At 33.1% G+C, this 18272-nt stretch overlaps 1 long non-coding RNA gene across 2 annotated transcripts in view; it reads left to right on the top strand.

Moving 5' to 3' along the window:
• The window catches only part of LOC118183775 (uncharacterized), a 66007-nt gene extending 53559 nt beyond the window's left edge, over window positions 1-12448 (top strand). The window contains exon 3 of one of the 2 annotated variants that reach the window (XR_015043385.1): window positions 11881-12448. This is a non-coding gene — a long non-coding RNA (uncharacterized LOC118183775). Of the gene's footprint in view, window positions 1-11869 lie in introns of both variants that reach the window. The other variant, XR_015043384.1, reaches the window with a different exon arrangement.
• The last annotated feature ends 5824 nt before the right edge of the window (window positions 12449-18272 follow it).

The raw sequence follows: 18272 nt of genomic DNA, 5'->3' as shown, positions 1-18272 counted from the left end.
TTAAGTGTAAAAGTTATTACTTTAGCTCGAAGGAATATGCGCAAGTTGTAAAATCAAAATTTTTCACTTGTAGCGTACTAACAGCATCAGATAATTGCATTCGATATTAGACATAGAGTCTCTTTCACTTTTAAGAAAACTCCTTCCGTTACTACATTCCCCATGACAACAAAATAAATTAGAAATCATTATTGGACTTCTTCCTTATCTTCTTGGATCCAGACGACCTCGACAGGGACCCTAAAGATTACATTCCATCGTTAAACTATTCTCTCAAATGCAGCATTTATATGCAAGATTCGTGCTAATTGCCCTTCTGCCGAGTAGTACTCTTTTCGTTTATTTCGTGCTTGTCCGAACATGTTTCCTAGTTTAATGATACACAGAGTATCGCATTTGGACTTATGGCCCAATTTGCGAGCACCAATTCAAGAAATACATGTCAGAATAAGAATCGCTAGCTTGGGTTGGAAATTTGTCCAAATGGTTTTATCGAAAGAATAGAATTCAGAGAATGTTCGAGATAAAAGCATTAACATTTCGTGAGTAGTAGTAGATGTATAAAATGTTTGCCTCAAACAGAATAAAGAAAAGCATTTATGAAATTGTACTTCTGTTAAAATATTCGTAAATGTGTATTTTCATTTGAGATTTCTCTGCGATTTACTCAAAAGTGCTTTTAAGAAAATTTAAAACATATTTTGTGATCATAATTAACTTTCTGTTTTTGGTATCCTTGTAGAGCAAACATTCTTAATTAAATGTTTAGCTTTAGAGCGCTTCCGTTTTCTCATAAAATTGCTTTATTCGCTGAAATATATGATAGTGGGAGTTTCTTTAAAATACCCATCCTAAAACTTATCCGTCTCATGCATGTTACCATAAACACTTAGAAGGATACTGCAGTCTATTAGCTTTTAGAAACAAGAGATGTAAAGAAACAACACTAAAAATTAAAGCCCTCGTCAAAATTTAAACCCGAACTTCCCGATTGCTAGGCGAAGGCTTTTCCGATTACACCACGAAAGCACGCGGTAAGGATGGAAAAGATTCCTTATAATCCTCACTTAAAAGGCTACTAGCGAGGAAGAAACTCATTCAATAAATACAGATGAGTATGAATTATCATCCACTAATACTTTGTTCGGGCGCCATATGTAGAAGCATTAGGTTGATTTCAGAGTAGGAAACATGGAACGCACGCGGCAACGATAGCGAAAACCTCTACACTGCTTAAATAATTTAATTCTGAAACTTTTAAGTTAAAAAATATATTTTTTAGTATTCCTTAATGTAAGTACCAAACCATCTAACTGCTTTCCTTCTGGAAGAAATTTAAGATATCGAAATCGCATATCTTCTGTGATATGTAGGCACTTTGTTTTATTGCAGCACAACTTCAAAATTACTCAATCCTCTTACATATGGTACTATCCTATAGTATATAAAGAGATAATTCGTAAACCCTGAATCAGTTATCTCTACTACTTAATACTTTCAGTATTCTTCTCTTATTATTCCCAAAGGTCGTTAGTGTGAATAGACTAGGTGTCACGAAATGGGATTTGGCGGCGTATCCCTTTAGAAGTCAGTCTCTTTTCAAATTGTTGCCACGAAATATTATTTCCCTGTACTACTTTTACAGAAATTAAATAATGAATAATTTGCATGTTCGTCGCAATGTGAAAAAACGACGGTACCTAGGTCCATATAATTTTGAATAACGTAGCCTCCACCCGAGCATGTGCACATGGAAGTCCGAGTTCTGAATTCTGAAGTTTGAATTTTATATTTCATATTATGTAAAACTTTAATAATTTTTAGCAAACTCAGAGATTTGAAAGCGAGCAGTGACAATACTGTACGGATTAAAACATTATTATCTCCAGCGCGCGAGACTGTATATCGGAAATTCTCAAGATATGCTGTTTTTAAATAATTTGATATTTTGCTATTCAACTGAAATTTTTGTCACCTAAGTGCAAAAAACTTTACATTTAACTAATACATTTAACACACGAAACGTATATAATAAAAATTACTGCAAGTCATCGTACTGAGAAAACTGGACACAAATGTGGTAAACTGAGAAAAGACTGAAAAAAATAGACAATACATTAACACTTCATCGCTAATTTTAAGCACATTAGACTGCGAGCTCAGGTGAGAATAGGAAAATCTTAACACGCCCTTTTAGGGTTGGTTTATTAGCGATATGTTAATTCAGTGAAATCTGTCACTGCGGCTACCTTCTGCAGACCACCACCTTTCGAAATACTATTATTCCCGAGAATATATATGAAAGCCAGTGCTTAACCTCGCCAATAATCATGCTCTTTGAAAGACCGAAAATTGACTGCAAATGTAAGTAGTTTTTTTTTTTTTTTGGCTGCTGTCTTTTATTGTTATCCTAATTACCTCAGTATTTCCTTAAAGGCATTTTAAGCATTAGTTACCGAATATCTGATTGAATGTACAAAAATGTTATCTTTGAATATATCGAAATATTTATGCATTGTTTACCATTCGGATGCTCAAAATTTTAGTAATAATAATTATGAAATCGTACTTCCCTTTAGTCTGTAATACATTACTGCAGACACGCATAATATTTGCTTGGATTGTTCATTGAACTGAAGTCATGTTCTTATCCTTTAGTATTTTACAAAAATAAAACTGTTAATTTAAAGCGGTTTTTACTGTAGTGTTACATTATACCATATTGATTTTTATTTGGTAACTGCGTGCATTATTTGCGATAAGGAAGAATTCGTAAAGTGGGATAAAAAAAGAAATAACTTGAAAAATAATTATTTCTTTCATTTTATTTTTTGGAAATATTTGTTTAAAAATAGTGCTTTTTGGGATAACTAGCTTTACATTGTTTTACTTAGAAGCTTTTCATAATTTATTTTAATTATGGATTAATAAACTCTTGATGTAGAGGTTCAATAGCAGCCGAGCGGTAAAGTCGCTGAACACTGGTAGTTTGGTCCGAGGTTCGAATCCCACAAACGAACTGGCTGCATGACTGTTTTTGTGGTTTTCCCCACGTGTAACGTATGTACGAGACAGTTCACCACGAAGTCACGCACGAAGGCATCCCTCCCATTAGGCAAATAGCCCACCAAGCTTTGCCATAACCGCATAAACCAAACTGTTGCGACAGAAGTACAAAGAGTAAATGAGTAAAGACTTGATATTTCTAACTGAAAGGGTAATTAAAACGGACGCTTATTCTTTCATGCATGAAATTATTAAGATTTCTGAAATAACAAGTGAACTTCTCACAGCAAAATTCTTCTTTTTTCCGGCAGGTTCGGGAAAGAAATGAAGTCTTGCTGTTTGCGTTTCTAGACCATCTCTGATATATTCTGGGAAATCAGGTACAGGAGTTTAGACCATCACATTCCCTGCAAGCTTTAACTAACACTGCCAATTTTAGCTTATTGTGCACGGATGTCTTTTGGTTTATAGAGCTCTTATTAAATTTCTTACATAAGCGTAAAGAAATTATTTCTTACATTTTAAAAGCCAGCGCTAATGAAAGCATGATGATTTGCCTGTCCATAATGATATCACACCTTCCCGTCAGCGCGATACCACTAGGACAGTTAATTCCTCTAGATTTGAGGAACGATTTTAGTTTTCATGTCAGCTTCATTTGTAAACGTGTCGAAAATGAATGTTTAAACCAAACTTTAATCACTTAAGAGAGCATATACCCATTGACTTTTCCCCGACTGTGCGAGAAAAAAAGAATGTGATGTATACTATTGTCTTTCCTGAATAAAAGCTCTTCTCATTAATACTCTGCAAAGATTTTGCTTGAATATTAAAATTCTAAAAGCCGAGAAAAGCCATAGAATGACTTGACTGGATTTCTATTCCATCCTGCAGAAGACAATAGTGTGCATAATCAAACAACTGTCTTCTTGATATGCTTTAGCTCTTGAGAATCTGTGTCCTGAGTTTCAAAGACATTTTTTTTCGTTTGGTGGAATGATGTTAACAGAAGTGTAATAACTCGCGTAGAAACTTTCAATTGATTACTTTATTATACTCCTTCTAACCTTCATAGTGTTAAACTTTATACTGTCTTGTGAAATTTTCGGGTTTCTGCGCACACAGGATGGCTGATCCACGTGATGAAGCATCTCAGCTTAGTGAACCCTGTCAGTAGGACTATCTAAAAGCCACCATCAACGACATCCAAGGAAACTAGATGATCTTTTTCAGCTCACTTGCAGATTAAAGTAGAGAGGTCACCTGATGTTCACTATAAGTAAGTTTCTGCATAGTAGCAATCTGGAAATTTCAGCATGAATTGAGTTGGGGATGACCCAGTGTATCAAAATCTAGAACCAAATAATAATATTGATAACATGTTTTACTCTGGACATCTCCATCCTAATTTCTATTTTTCCATGGACCTGTTTAAAATAATTCAAACATGCTTAGAAACTATTTTTTTAAATAAAATGAAACCGCCTATTTATTTTTACTAATAGTTATTTTATTTTCAGAGCCTTTCCTAAATTCTCTTATTCCGCTGGCATTTCATCACTAGGATGTACATCAGTTAGGGTGAACGAGAGTATTTAAATTGTTGCAGCGAAACGGTTAGACCTAGCGTGATTTCGCTATTGTGAACTCACGTTGCTAGTTTCTACCAGAATGTTACACAATTATTTCAAATTGTTAGTCTTAATATTGGCTATGCATTCTTGTCGCCAAGTTATTATCCTGCCGTCACCGATTTCTGAGTCAACCTGTTAATTTTAATTGAATTGTGTGATCTGGCACTACTCTTTGCCTTTAAATTTAGTGTTAAATTATCCTTTTAAGTTCTCACCGAAAGTGGTCAGCGCTTTTGTAAGCACGCAAGACACTGCAATCTGTTAAATATTTTGTTTTCAGTTAAAGGATCTTCTCACTCTTCCCTGGTTGTATTTATTTTCAAGCCCGTGCGAGAATTCGCAAGGTCACACTTACGTAGATCTAGTCTCACATTTTATAATAGCTAAGAAAACTAAATCTTACAGTCTTGTTTCTATCTTTTGAACTATGCAATATTCTTAGTTTGAATATTTAACCGGGAATGGAAGCCAAGTGTATGTCTAAAATGCAAGCTTAGATTTGTCGTCACTAATTTAATTTTGTGCCTGAGTTTTGCAGTGTCTGCTTACAAATATTTAAGAGGCAACTAAAATATTTTACCCACTTTTGTTTGCAAAACTCTTTTCACGATGTGATGTTTTGATGCAATACTTAATTTTCGATCAGATCTATGCGTTTTCATTCCTTGACTACATATTTTGAAATGAATGTTTGCATGAAAAATTCTGAGTACAAATTGTTAAAGTGACACATTTCTTCAGTTTCAAGATGTACACAATATAATCACTTAAATGTAGAACATTTGTATAACACGCAACAGAATTACCCAGAATATCAACCTGAAGACATTCACAAGTCCTCATAACATGCTACACAATTATCTCAAATTGTGTTTCAAAAGCTAGGAAGTAATTTGAGTCTGCCGGAATAAATGCTGAGAAAAGTTCGTAATGATATTTTCAATAATCTTCCAGGCTTTAAAGTTCTGATTTCTATTATTAAGATAAAATATCATAGGCGAGGTTTACTTTTACCTCGGCTATGATATTTTGTCTTAATTAAATAAAGCTTCAACTAATGGAAACAAGTTTGATAATACTTTGACCTATAAGAGTTTCATTTGATAACACTTTGACCTATAAGAAGAAAAAAGTTGCTTCGTGAGATAAAATATTTTTATAATTATTTTTAAGTTAGAAATTTTTGAAGTATGAGCTTGTGTTTTACCTAACAGAACGAAAACACGAACTTTATTTATTTATTTTACTTCATTAGTTAACCATGAAGGGTACCTTTTCAATCTTTAATCTTCAAATAGATTGTTTTCAACTCATATAATCAGCCTCCATATAATCAGCAATATTCATTTTCAATAAAATCTTAGTTTTACAGTCTTCCGATCTAAACAGAGAGTAAATTTCATTTTTAAAATCTTCGTATTTGATAGAACTATATTTCAATATATCACATATGTATAAAATTATCCAGTATATGTTTAATAGATTATAAATTTTACGTCAACTAAAAATATTTGTAATGTTTTCCAACCACGTTGAACTATTAATATTATTTTCTATTACAGCCTAATTTTGTTACATTAAAAGACCTTTTATTTGCTGTTGCCATTTTCTTATTCAATTACTTTTGTAAATTCACTGAGAAATTTCGCAGCTGTGACTTTGTTTGCACTTTTGTATTTTATCTAAAATTCTATTTCGAAAGGTTTTAAAATCAAAAACATTATCCATGATTGGCTGTAAATAATTCTTTAAAACTTCTTTTTGTCCTCTTTCCTGCAGCGTGCTGTAAACACTTCAAAGTTCTGTATTTTGTTTGAATGTTACTTTAAATCAACGATAATTTATTTCGATTAAAATTTCCTAACCATATTAACAAAAGACTTCCTTTATTTTTCAATATCTAATCTTTTTCATGTATTACTTTTATATATCAGGTACTATACAATTTCCAATATTTGTTTTTAGTCTATTCATCGAATAATTTGTTTTTACCACTCTCCCTCTTCTCACTTCCTAATTTCCTGTTCTTTTTTAGAATCTTATATACTGTTTTCAGGGTTCTGAATAATGTTGCAAGGTGATTTTATTCCTAAAATCCTGTCCTTCCACTATTATTCTGTACTTTCTTTCACTAGCAACCGCTCTTCCCCAAAATCGAAAATAAATGACGATACAAAATAAGTTAAGTATGTGAATATTACTCATTCATTGGCTTGAACGTGTTAGGATCAGTAATAAGAGAACATTTTGCTTTGAATACTGCTCATTACTAATATGATTAAAGTTTAAAAAAAGAGCGCTGTAACTGAATTTGACAAATTTAGTTATCAAGCAAACAAATTTGATTATGCAACGGGCCTAGTTGCAAGTTTAAAAGTAGAACCTCTTACATTATGACCACCTCCAGGCTTTGCAAATAAGCAAATCCGTAGAACGAATTTTTCCATGGATAAGAATATTTACAGACCTAGAATTAATCAGCTTACCGTAAGCAGGGTATCAAGTAACAGAATTAGAGAAGTTCCCGCATTATCAAAATTCGATAACGGGCAAATTGTTATTGCATCAGAGCCAGTATCTTTGTACGGCATGGCTTACAGTCATTATGGTGAATATGATCGAAAACTATGATAGGATGGGAAAATGAGCTTTCTTTCAACTGTGTTATCACCGCACTTGGAGTTCAGCAAAGACAGTCCCACACTTGTTCATGGCAACCACAGAGCTGAAAAATGTTCCACATATCATTCTCATCTACAACAGTAACAAGCAATGCAACTTTAACACGTACAGTTCATCGCACTGTAAAGAAAAATGGCTGTATAGATATAGATACTCTCTAGTCTTAATACTGATTTGTACGACTGGAAGCAAAGTAGGAAATATCATCGAGATTAAAACGGTGAATGAGTGAAATAAACATTTGCTACACGGACGAGTAAATATTCCTTGTTCGTTATAAAGAATAAGACATGTTATGTCCTTTGAAAGGACATGTTATGTGCAAATAAACTAACATAACGACATAAATATGTAGCAATGTCATGCAAATTTGGAAATAAAAATGTTAAAATAGGAACAAAACTTTAATAAAATTTTTAAAGTGAAAATTTCAAAATATCACCCTTTCTATATTCTTGTAAGTGTTGAGTGGTTTGTAGCCCACTAAACTTCCTGGAGTATATATTCCATTGTTGATTGTGAAGCTTATCACAGGAAATTTAATATTTAGATACTCTAGATTTTCTGCTGTTGTCCAATAAATTTTAAAGCACTCGATAGTGTTCCAACACGGAGTTTATTGGCAAGAAATCTAATAGCTTGTCCAGCAAGTTCATCAAAATAATACTAACGATTTCTTTCTATGTGGTCTTAAAAATATAATGTACCAGACGCTAGCATTCAGTCAAAAAATTAATTTAAAAATTTTAATGGAGATCTTCATAAATGACTGACACAAAATTTGAGAATGCAGCCTCCTATCGAAATACGAATATTATTTCTCTACATGCATCAGGTACGCACCTTGGGCAATTTCTTTAATTTAGTCAAATAAAATATTAAGCATAATGCGAAATACAGCTGCTTTAACGATTACAAAAATCCAGTGCTTCTCAATTCTTCCTTTTCTCCGAAAAAAAATCAAATCTTAAATTAGTTTCATTACTTGTGTACAATTTCTAATTCTTTATGTATTCTTCAATTTCTACACAATCAAAATACACAAACAATTGCACTTAATATTCTAAGTCGTGTTGATGCAATGGCTTATGTTGTACTCGTTTTTCCTTCTTTCATTTCTCTCCCCCCAACTTTAAAACTGGAACAAAAGAATAGGTGCATTTGTTAAAAGAATAATGCATTTATTCTTCAAAGCAAAGCTATTAAGGAGAAAAATATTTCAAAAGAATGCTTGAAAGACAGAAGATTTAGAAAATTGTACAGAAATATACTTCTCTTTTCCAAGTGTGTGACATTTCGAATCTTTTAAACTCTTTCCTCTAATAAAGAAAAACAAAACGAACCTGGTAATTGTTACTTTTTAACCAAACTTTAGAAGTTTTTAAAAAACTGGTTTAATGGGATGACGAGGATGAGGTTTTATTGCAGCGTTATTCGTAAACTTAATTTTGAGGATCTCATGTTGATTAACCTTTATTGAGATTAAAGAATAAGAAAATATAAAGAATGGGAAAATATAAATCATTACACCATTGCGAACTACGTACTAACATTTCGCGTTCGTCTATCCACACTCTAATATAGTCTAACAATTACTGTTCTTCAGGGCAACAGAGTAAATAAGCAAACTTTTCAATCAAACTTTGATATCTATCAATAATTAAAACAGTTTACAAAATTGCTGCTTCTACTTAGCGAATTTATTATTATTTATAGGTTTGTTTTGGTAGCTTATGGCAAAGCACATTAAGGCTATCTGCCTAAGGAAAGGGATGCCTTGTGGAGGACTTTCTACGAGCAACTAACTCGTATATACGTTATACATTGAGGAAAACTACGAAAATGCCGGTGCAGTCAGCCGTTCGCTTGGAATCGAACCCAGGTCGGAATCACCTGTATTCTGCGATTTTACCGCTCAGAGCCTTATTATCAGTTATAAGAAAAAAGATTGTAATTAGTTACTTTTCACAAATGCTTTCTAGTAAAAGTAAAGGAAAGAAACGATACCATAGTTCAAATAATAAAACGTAATCGAATGGAACAAATGTGCTATTTACTTAGGGCGTAATAATAATTGTAATAAGTCGTTAGTTTCTCCTTATAGTTCATCTATGATGTGTAATGCATAACATAGCATTTAAAGTATTTAATTAATCCACGTATTAAATGAGCACAACATATGAAATTTTTTCCTCAGTACTTCAGGCTGTCTAGAATTTTCATTACTTCAGTGCCGATAAAATAATCAATCTAAACTGTTCTAAGATAAGTCCCTACCGCTCCTACCTAAATGCGAAATAACGGAAAACAGAAGATAACTAAAAATTTTATAAAATCGAAACATTTTCTGTATCTGCATACATTAATCTTAGTTTCACAGTTTTCACCAGTTTATGGCATGGAATCTTTGTTATCTGTCGATGTAACTCTGCATTTAGTGCCTGAAGCTTTTACGTTTTACTCTCCGATGCTCCTTAAAATTAACTCAGTTTAAACATTCCCAGCAGACTTCTCTCTCAACTCGGAACTCCCACTACCTCCTTCTTCAACTCAGTGGAGGTAGGCACCTAAGTCCATTTCGTTTCAGCCACACCAAAGGAAGCCGACAACCATTCCCATCATCCCTCACGACGCGTACTCACCTCCCTCCTCCCAGCGTGTAATATCCCCGGCTGACATACCACGGCATATTAACGAGATTTCCGTGCAACGATGCCAAGCGAGAAGTTTCCTCCACTTCTGGAAAGCCAACTATTTTAATCGCTGAGCTGGTTGCGATTCATAACCAGATAATCAAATACTTCAATATACACACGCAGTCAGCTGCATAACGGATGACTCAGCTAAATTATAGGAAATTTCTACTCCTGGACACCAAGCACCATTTGGGGTTTCGAAATGGATTCTAGCGCGTCTGTTACATTCATATCCTTCTGATTCTACGAGATTCTTACGATTCATATTCTTCTGATTCTCGTATTTTGGATACCACATAGTTCATCTTCACTTTAATTTCCCTGTTATCTAAATTCTAACTGTAATTAGAGTCAGTTATTTTGACTTGATATCGCCCTAAAACACTATAATCCTAAAACACATTAGTCCTAAAACACTTTATTCCTAAAACACTTTAGTCCGGATATAAATTTGTCCGATATAACGCTGGATCTACAGATCGCAGTTAGGTTTCGTTTCGTGTCTTGTTTGCGTGATCTTATTGGCATCGGTTTCACATCAATGGAATGCAGTTTCTTAGTATATTAATACTAGAGTTACAAGTTGTACATGCTTATGACATGTATTTTTAAATGTAAACTATTTTGATCTTGCACATTAACGTTCGAAAACTAATAATAAAGCTAACATTTTGAGAAGTCGTCAATTATTATAATACTTTCCTTTCATATTAATATATTTTCTCTGGGATTATTTATGTAAAACCAACTTTAATAAGATTGACAAGACTGCAAAATGTTACTATTAGATTAAAAGTCCCTGGTATCGTAGCATAGCCAGAATTCACAAGATAAAACTCCTTACTATGGAAACAATTACTCAAAGCCTCTCTTCACGATTTTATAGAAACATACCAAGAATTAATAATCCAAGCATTCCTATGCTTCAATAAAATGTTAATGATGACAACAATCGGAAAAAGATCTCGACCGATCCTCAGAGATCAATAGTTTCTTGAGTACATAAATTGTCATTTAAAAAAAAACTTTTATTGCACAAATATCTCATGTTAAAATCACTGTTTTAATACTATGCATTTAGTCTTTTTCACTGATTGCCATGATCCGTGTTCTAAATGTTGACACTTTAATAATTTTCAATGCTAACTCATATGCTTCCCACACACACGCCTATTCGGCTGTCCCTTGAAAATTAGTATGGTTCTGAAAGAGTCCTTTACAACTCGTAAGTTGAGAGAATACAAGGCCTGGATATTTCATTATCCAGCCAATCACGTAGAGAAGAGTTGAAATGCGCCAGAGCTCCATCAGTTTAGAACCATAGGCGATGTGAAGGTTATGATGTAATACTTTTCTTTCGACTTTATCTCATCTATAGGTCGTACAAATACAGATTTTGGGCATTTTTTATGTATTCTAAGTGAGGAATTTCGCTGTATAGAGTTTGGACCTTGATAGAACACCCTGTATATATCCCTATTAAATATTGCCATCTATTATGCGATATATAAGTTACTATTAATTAATTATACTTCGATTATTAAAATGAATTTTATTAGATTGTCTTAAACTGCATTTAATAAAGCGATTTATATTTGAATTTATTTTTCTAATGTTTATATCGTTGAGTCAGGCTAAAACAACATTAAGGAGAATAATGAATAAATTCATTAGAGAGGTATTATTTTGTTGAACATTTGAGTGAAATATAATTTATGTTAATGTTTCCTCGTAAATTCAAAACTAAATCCTGTTTATAAGTGAAATCGGGCATAATACCTCAATATATTAATAACTTTGAACGAATATTTGTTGCAACGGGTTATGCTCACACTTCCTTTCACCAATCAGCTTTCTTCCAGCTTCAAGTCACAACCTCGACGAATCGAAAAAGAGACTCAACCCACTTCTACCAGCCTCCCAGTGTATCTACTCCTCCTTCATTTGACGTCTGCCTCTCCACCATGAAGCATCACATCTGAACTTCTCATGAATTGCTGTCTACGATTGATATGACTAAAATTATCATACATATAATTGCTATCACAATTGCTTACATCTTTATTCACTTATAAATATGCCAATGTTTGAAAAATAATACAGCATTTAGATGGGGATAGGGCCTCCGCCCCAGAAGCCCGCTGTCAAGTTTTTTCCCGCCTTTGCTACACATACAGTTATAGAATGTTTTGGAGATATTTAAAGCGAACTGGAATGGCTGACGAGGCTGACATCATTTCTTGAAAGCTCCGCCTTTCCAGAGGCTATAAAAGGACTCGCAAAAGAATATCGGGGGCTTTTCTTAAATATCATGATGCAGTAAACTTCATACAAAAAGTTATTAGTAATTCTTTTTTTATTTACTCCGGATATCTGATTTTGTAACTGCTATTTCTCCTGACCAATAATAAATGCATCCTGTTTTTTAAACTTATCGTCTAATAATTTAAGCTACGACTATATTTATGATTCTTTACCAATCTATTTAATCTGGACAAAAGCTGGTACATTACATATATATATTGGCAGTCGGGCACTCACATGAAACTTGGCATGAAATGATGACACGGAAGAAGTTACCTGTTTTGATTCCACATCTTTATTCAATTCAAATGGCAAATCATTATTCTTTTAGATTCTTCAAGATTACATACGCGATAGTAATTTAGACTTAGGATTAACTTTAAATTTATTGCGTCATACTATTCAAAGAAAGAAAGACAGACGGGAAGAGCAGCAGTAACGTTTTTAAACAGCAGATGGAGAAAAACAATCTGATGAAAAATGGCGTGAACTTTTTATTTATAGTAGTGATTACGTAACATGGCAGAATGTTCTCGAAAGTACTGGTCTAGGGAGAAAATCCTGAAATTGCGGAAAGTTAATTAGAGGTTACCTGTTCGCGTAGAGCAAAGCCATCGTATTTTTTATATTTCACGTATATATATAATATGAGCATTCTACGAATATTTCTTATTTAGCGGTAATATAATTGATTTTAATTGGAATTCTTAATATGACAATTCAAAAAGAACACTGGTGCACATAAAATGACATTCGACCTTAACATATAGCATATTTTCATAATTCTTTGCATGCATAGAGCTTTAACATAGCATGTTTTAACCGATATGATTATTTACACAAGAAACAAATAGTGAAAGAAACAAGTGAAGAAACAAGAAACAAACAAATGCAGCGACATTCAGCTAAATCAGGGTTTCTTAAACTCTGGGTCGCGACGTCCAAGGGGTTCTCGGGATCTGTAGCATGGGGTCGCCAAAAGTTTTTAGCAGTTTTGATATTTAACTTATTATAATAATTTTAAACTTATTATAATAATTGTTAACTTATTATAATAATTTTTAACTTATTATAATAATTAACTTATTATAATAATTAACTTATTATAATATTTTGTTACCGAACCACCATACTCAGCTGCAAAACCGCAACGATTTTTGCGGTTTTGCAGTTGAGGATGGTGGTTCCGTAAAACCATCGAAACTAGTCCTGTGAAAATTTTGAAACTATAACGCTGATTTTTGTTGTTTGACTTCTGAATTAGTAACTCAAAGAAACTTTGTATGCTTAACTATAATTAAAGGGCTTGATGTTAAATTAAAGAAAGTAGCTTTAAAATTATGCTAGTTCAGTTTAAGTTTCACGCCATGAAATTGGGAAGAATATCATATGTATCTTCACTTGATAAGCTACAGTTTTCTGACTTTTATGCACGTAATCAATTGAAATTAATATATCTTAAAGTATTCATCCGAATGGAGGACGCGCTGGCACTTCTAGATTAAACATATATTTACATTTGACAGAAAATATTTATGTTTCTTTTTGTAGAAAGTACTACTTTCTGGCATTTTTAGATTCAGAGACTAGACCTCGCGTCTTCTGCTGCCTACGTCGAATTTTCCTCCCGATTTTTATGATTTCCTCAATCTTTTGTCAAATGCCTACATCACATCTCACTCTGGCGCTCATCATACAACTCTGAGGTAAACAGATACATTTTGCACCACTGTCTGCGATGGCGAGGCTGCAGTTTGCCAATGGTTAAGCTAATCTATTAGTTAGTTCACCAGCTCAGTAATCAAAAGATTCACACAGTGATCTATTCTATATCTTGTCAACAAAATACTTCCTGATAAAATATTAAATAATTCCTATCCCAATTTTTGAAATTAGACTGATTATTATATTACCCTACTGGATAGTTTTCGTAGGAAACATAAATAATTTCAATAATCATGCACATAACAATATGTTTCCTAACTACTCTTTCCGTTTATTTAACATTACAATTGATTAAGTTTCTTGTATTTAACTTTTGATATTAGCCGAATCCGCACTCAGATAACTTTAAATGTGGTGCATTTGGTTCGATATACGGTTTATCCAGCGTTTCAAAAGCCGAAACATTCTGGGTCCTTCTGGAATAATGGCTATTAAGCCTGCGCCAAGGAAGGTGCAGCGCGCAAAAATATTCCTCGAAGACAAGAGGGAAGCCAAAAAGATTTCATCAATGACAGAGATCACGAAGCATCGGCAACTTCGTACATACCGAACACTAAGCAATAATTCATTAAAGCTTCGCTGAACACAACATCATTCCTTTTAGTTAGACACAAGAAACTGTTGTTTAAATCACTTGACTATTAGACGACTAAGAAAAGGATGGCACGATACAATAACTCTTGATTATCCTGATGTGAGAATAGTTGAATAAAGGTAAATCATAAACAACATAAAATAATGAATGCATTCTTTGGGGTTCAATTTATCTGGCATCAAATACAGCTGTCCTTGCGTTTGGGGGGACATAACACAAAATCACCATCTATAGTGCTAGCGCTAGTAGTTACATAATAGGTCTATGACTACTGCTCATTATTATTTAGCACACCGACGCAATTAATTTTCATGTTGTTTAATTAATTGTATCGAAGAAGGTGAAGCCTTTCTGCTTTTCTATTTTTAAAGAAAATTGCTCCATTTTCACTGAAAAAAGATAGAAAGCCAATCCTTTTTCCGAGAATCGAAGGCAATTCAGTATATCAGTATTCATTCAAGTATATAAACGCTCAGAGGTGTTATCCTTTTGATCACTAGTTGGCATTAAAATTTTCCTGAATATGTCTGTCGCAAACATCTATTACACGATTATCGTAATCGATTATCAAAACCATGGCATTAGCTGACTTTGAATGCAACATATATGACGCACGGCACATCTGTTCTAATATCATAGAATTCGCTAATCTTTCTAATGTTCTTAGAGCAATAATGGTTGGTGTGCATCAAAGGAGTTACACGTAAAAACTTCAATTAGAGCTGAAACGAACTTGTCAACGAGAGGAAGTAAACAAGAAAAGTATATTTTCCAGTACAATAACAGAATGATATCAAGTACACTGGTCACCAGACGTTAACGACTTATTTTAACTAAACATAAGACATTATGACTTAAGTGGACTCCTCATAATTATTTGATGACTAGAAAAACCTTTAAAAATCTTTGATGAATCTCAGTCAAATCATGTGAAAAGGAGAGCATAGCTGATATATGCTCTCCATAGCTCTTAAACAGCAATAAGAGATTGACAGCATTATTAATCAACATTTATTTTAATATGATGGAAACCTTATATGGCACTGTTAGACTTTTGATCCCCCCCCCAAAAAAAGTTCTTTTTTTAAACAACACAGCTTATCTAAATATATTTATCATCTCTTCTGAAAATTCCGTACCAAGATGGTATTTTCAGCAGCGTAGTAAAATCTAACGTCGATTCATAAATGCAATTCGTTCCAGAAGGTCATTTGCCATCCAAAATGTTTTTAATCGAAACTGTATTTCCTGTAGAATTAATGAATTAATGCATTCCTGGACACAGATATATTATTCGTTTATTTAAACTCTACAAAATGTTTAAGTTTATTACGCAACACGAACGGAAATTATTAAATCTAGGACAAAAACGCAAAGGCAATGTAAAACAGATAAAGTGTAAATTATTCTATTTTATTTATACCATACTCATGTAAAGGAAATGGGCGGCATATGTGAAGAGTAATGAAGAAGAGAAAAATAAAAGATGGTATTGTTTGGACAGTTCCATGCAATAAATACATCATAGTAACTGTCCCTCTGAGAGATTATCTTTCACCATTTCTTTGTCTCTTAACCCCACACTATTTGAGACTCAATAGGCCACCATTTCATTCAAAAGTTTTAGAATGTGGTTTGTTATCTTCAACATTTTAAAAGGTTTCTAAACAGACACATCTCATTATCATTAGAACTGCTTTTGCTGTAGCATGCTACTGGTTTACTAGGTGATATAATTACATGAAGCACTGCACCTTAATTTGCTCAATATTTGTGGATCAAAGAAGTAACATCTTTTTTTTTTTTTTTTTTTCTAAAACAGTCCCTTCAAAATTATTTTTCTTTGCTGCTTCTGAATTTAGTCCAGCCTTCTCTTGTTGAGTTACTTTATTGCCTTCTGGCAACTCATTCATATAGTTACTGTTAATTTCCAGTTTCACACTTTTCGTAATACACTTTCGTAAATACGAAATATTATGGATAATGCAAATATCCTTAGTGTCAAAGCTTCAGATCTTTCCCTGCAGCAGAATCTAAGCATACTTTCTTCTAAGTCAAAGTCATAGTTCTGCAACTCACTTGCTGAAAGGCCTGTTAATCAACGTTATCGGCGAAAAAATATATTGATGTCCTTTAGAAGTCTGTAAGTGTAAATTTTGTTCTGTTATAACAAAATAAATTCCGAAATATGATGATAACTACGTCGCTTCAAAACTCATTATGGCGGACACAATAAATTTATAGCTAATCTACAAAATTACTCTGCCAGTATTCTTCATTCCTTAAAAATAGCCTCTTCAAAAGCGGAAGTAAATTCCTCTGTTTCATACCTCATAAATAGTATAACAGAGATCTGCAACGCCTCATATAAACGATACTCAGGTACCAAAAAATTAAGTACTCCATGGTGGAACCAAAATCTTGCAATAGAAAGAAAAAAGTAAGAGCTCTCAGAAGAAGATACAAAGCCTGTATAGAAGATACAGAAAAAACTCACTATAAAATAGCTTTTCAAAAAGCAAGAGCGCATTATAAAAGAAATATCAGAATATCAAAAATTACTAGTTGGAAAACATTTTGCACTTCTACCTTCAAAATTTATGGCTTCGCCTTCATAATAGCGCACAATAAAATTTTCACTCCTCCTTCATTATCAATGTACAGCTTCTCTGAATCAATTTCCTCTTCCCAGGCTGCGTTAGAAATTTTATCAAAACTATTCCCACAAGATGAATATAGATCGAATCATACCACAGATACAGAAGCATCTAACAGTTCTTCTACATGTCGTCCTAATCCACCAACAGTTATCATCCCTCCAAAGATCGATGAATTGGAACATATCATCAAAAGACTAAGTAACAGGAAAGCACCAGGTCCCAATGGTATCGACAACATCATCTTAAAACTTATTTTTTATAATAATCAACAAATTATTATATCATTCATTAACGCCTGCTGGTATAACTTAACATTTCCTAATATCTTAAAAAATGCAGAAGTTGTTTTGCTCCTCAAGAAAAATATACCAGCCACAAACCCTCTATCTTATAGACCAATATGCCTTCTTCCCACGTTGGGCAAACTCCTTGAAAAACTAATCCTTTCAAGACTTTTATATCATCTAAATAAGAATAAAATCATGCATGAAAATCAGTATGGATTCACACAAAATAAATCAATAGATCATGCTTTTCAAAAAATGCAAGAAGTCTTAAAGATGAATGAATCAAAGAATCTCCATTCAATAATAATTTCGATAGATATTCAAGCAGCCTTCGATTCTATCCGCTGGAAAGACATCATAACAATTCTAGAAATAATATCATGCCCTCAGGATATCCTTCATATTATCAAAGACTACTTATGCAATAGAACTCTACAATATTCTTCATATTCCGTTGTAATAAATTATAAATTAACAAAAGGTTGTCCTCAAGGATCTTGCTTAAGCCCTACGTTTTGGAATCTTATAGCAAACGAAGTTTTAAAACTATACGACAATATTAATCATACCCATATCCAAGCATACGCAGATGATTTTCTTCTCATTGTGAACGCAAGTAGCCGGAAATCAATAGAAATTAACTCCAGTTTTTCTTTAAATATCTTCCGCAACTGGACAGATAA

This window comes from Stegodyphus dumicola, chromosome 10 (assembly GCF_044657685.1).
Source record: "Stegodyphus dumicola isolate Sdum_Otavi_A_Nest chromosome 10, ASM4465768v1".
In the NCBI taxonomy this organism is placed as follows: Eukaryota; Metazoa; Arthropoda; class Arachnida; order Araneae; family Eresidae; genus Stegodyphus; species Stegodyphus dumicola.
Note: the sequence above shows the minus strand (reverse complement) of the source record. Positions and strands in the feature narration are given on the sequence as shown.